Here is a 3,412-nt window from a genome sequence, read left to right on the forward strand (position 1 = left end):
TGTCGTCCGCTCATAATATTAGCATTGACAGTGAATTGAATTAGCTTGCCGTATGGTGATAGTGCCTGGACGAGGACTTCGTTCCTAACCAAGGACGGCAAGAAGAGGCAGGTTACGTCGGTGGCCTGCGAACCGACGGGAACGACAGGACGACGCTCGCCACTGATGACAAGGCAGCCAGCATTGACTATTATAGCCATCGAAGCCATGCTCTTGACGGTGACTTGGAAGTTGAAGCCTCCCATGTGCTGAACGCAATATACCTCAGAGAGGCCAACTATTGAGGCCGTCGCGTGGACGACGGTCTCGGGACCATTCCCCACAGGGACAGCAATATTGAAGACCTGGGCCTTCGAAGGAGTCCACGGCACTGTAGGCATCATGGCGTGAGAGGTGGATGACCCTGACGTGAAACAGACAAGGACGTCAGCAGAAACTGGGACCTCTGTGGGTCCCACCTGTGACAAGGGTAGTTGAAGGGCTCGTTACGGGTCCCCGAGGCCACAGGGGTTAGGAACTATTCAGCATGGACCCTATCTACACTATCACCAGGATCCACCCATATAACGATTTGTTTTTGTCAACATCACGTGGGCGGGAGGACACATTTTTTCCAGATCCTAATCATAGACAGCTTCGCGGTAAAAATTGAAAGTACTCGGTGAAACACCCGGTATAACCTCCTTGGGAGCGACACCGCCGGAACAAGTGGCCGGAACTAAGAAGGTTAGGAAAGACCACGTGGATAACATTTAGGTTCAACACTTTCAGGAAGTAACACACGAGCAAAATAAAAAGAGCTGTACTTCCAACAACTGCTTGCAATACGAACAATTTAAATAAAAAGTATTTTGAGAAAGCGTATAAATGCTTAACTGCGCAGCAATATCTTACAATTCCGAAATGTTGCGTCTGCTGGAGCTCCTAGCATGTTACTGCTGGCTTGTGAAGGAAGTAGGGACACAGGAGCTGGTACCTCAACAAAAGGCTTTCCTGAATTGGCTTTGCGCAGAGGCAGTGTCGCATCCAGTGAAGTTCTTGCTGAGGAGCGACTATTGCTAGTTGAAAACTTTTCCCAATACCCCGCCTGGACGACGTGAAACACCGTCGGCCGTGGCAATTTTTGGGTGGCCCTCGCCGGCCTATCAAATGAGTGTAAAAATAGATGTAATTGTACCGAGTTTTTTTCCTTCTGTCTAGCTATTTTCGTGGCGAACGCAAAACTGACGGCAATGAAGGCGGTAGCTATGTAGAATAACCTAAATGAGAACCGCCTAATCTTCATAATCCTCCCCTTTCTTTTCCTTGCTTTAACAATACTGTCAAATCACTCTCTTCTCACGTTGTGTTTCGACGCATGCTGATAAAACAGCACGTGGTGCTAGTGCATCGCCCTCTTCTCTTTTAACGCTATACAACTGCTCGTAAGAGCAAATGTCAGCTAACCGCGATGTCACACACCTCACTGTCGAAGCCAATTGACTAATGGCAAGCAGCACTTACGAACAAAAAAAAAAGCTCTTTCAACTCGGCTCCTGGTTCCCACTGCTGCGGTATTTTCCTCAATTGTTTTAGAGGAATGAAAATATCTGAGGATATTTCATTACCGAATAGTTCTGACGCCTTATATAGAAAGTGCTAAAGTTTTAAAAATTACTGGCTTTCCGGTAATAGGGAGTAGGTGCAAGCATGGAATGCCAACCGGCAAAGCAGATTGGGGGGAGATGATACTAGTCATAATGTTAACATGGGTCTAGCGGACGTTCACCACAGCCCACCCAACCACACCACACCGCACCCTACCATACTGTGCACTCGCGCATACGGGTACCACAGTTTTCTGTCGCACCCGCCCTGGTTGCTCAGTGGCTATGGTGTTAGTCTTCTGAGCACGAGGTCGCGGAATCGAATCCCGGCCACGGCGGCCGCATTTCGATGGGGGCGAAGTGCGAAAACACCCGTGTACTTAGATTTATGTGCACGTTAAAGAACCCCAGGTGGTCGAAATTTCCAGAGTCCTCCACTACGTCGTGCCTCATAATCAGAAAGTGGTTTTGGCACGTAAAACCCCATAATTTAATTTTTTAATTTAGTTTCCTGTCACAGACCGGACATCATTGCAAGTCTCGCCTCGGTCAGACAGCCATCCGTGGTGCGCCGGACGCTACCGGCGCTGTCGGCGTGCCGGACGCGCCGCGGGCCTCACGGACCGCTGGCGTTGAAAAGAGCCCAGGCAAATCTTCCTCAGTGCCAAAATATAACAATCAATTGTATGCTGCCCTGTATCTGCCTTTTGAAACGTCGGTATTGGAAATGACAAATAATGATTCAGCGTGCTAGAAGTTATAGCTTGGGTGCTATTGTGAACAAACATTAGGAAGAAGTCGGAAGAAATATTTATCTAAGTTGTTTGGGAGCAAAAGAGTATGTAATTCACTCCTGCACAAAAGGTGGGGGGGATCTCGCTTTGTTCTCGCAACTTTTCCGGATCTTCTCGTTTCGGTGCGCGGATGGATGCTGTGACTTTTGACTCCAAGTCACTTGAAAGTCGCTGACAACGGGAGCTAAAAACATATTGTGCTTAAAAATTCGTGTGAAGGTAACAGTACACCAGGAATTGTTTCTGTCCGTTTGCTGAAATCAAGAGTCTTCATTTCAGTAAGCTGAAGGCCATGCACACTGCACTGACCCACTCACTATTGGTTATCTTTTCGAGTGTGCTGATTGTTGGTGGGATTGTAGCCGGGGGAGATAAGGCTGCACCCACGTGTTTCATCTCTAACGGTCGCGCAAAAATGTAGGTGCTAAAGCTTTCCTATGACCACGAGCAAAAGCCTAAAAAATAACTTTTACAGTGAAGCGGTATAGTGCTAGCCGATTCGTCTGTCTGTCCGTCCGTCCATCCGTCCGTCCGTCCATCCATCTATCGGTCGCCTGTACGCGGAAAACTCCTCCATCGCAACCTCTACGTTGTGTGCAAAAAAAAAGAGAGAGAGAGGTGCGCAATCAGCCAACACCACCTAGATAGCTCGAGGCCTGTTTACTCCGATCCATGACGTCACTTTACCTGACATGGAACTTCCATCGACAAGGCTGGCTCAATAAAAGAGGTGACGTAAAAATTATTGTTGCTTACTCGGGAGCATCCCTATTAAATTCTATGGCGTTCGGGCCTGTTAACATGACGCCATGGATCAAAGTGAAAAGGACTTGTGCTCTCTTGGTGGTGTTGCATTAGTGCTCCAGTAGTGACGTCGTTGCTCTCTGTCGCAGCCGAGCGCGTGCGCAGCAGTTTCTCTCCAGCTCCGAAATGGGTAGGCCACGCGTCATACGTGCTCCTTAGGAGCAGGCAGCATTCGATCAGGAACGCCTCGAGTAGATCCGGGAGCGAGCTCGTCTACGCCATGCCGAT

General features: G+C 48.7%; 1 non-coding gene across 1 annotated transcript; it reads left to right on the forward strand.

Annotated features, from left to right (window-relative positions):
• Positions 1-1,000: 1,000 nt before the first annotated feature.
• LOC142586467 (U4 spliceosomal RNA) lies at positions 1,001-1,142 on the forward strand. The gene has a single exon (XR_012829230.1). It is a non-coding gene; the product is annotated as a U4 spliceosomal RNA (small nuclear RNA).
• Positions 1,143-3,412: the final 2,270 nt, after the last annotated feature.

Source organism: Dermacentor variabilis, chromosome 6, assembly GCF_050947875.1.
Source record: "Dermacentor variabilis isolate Ectoservices chromosome 6, ASM5094787v1, whole genome shotgun sequence".
In the NCBI taxonomy this organism is placed as follows: domain Eukaryota; kingdom Metazoa; phylum Arthropoda; class Arachnida; order Ixodida; family Ixodidae; genus Dermacentor; species Dermacentor variabilis.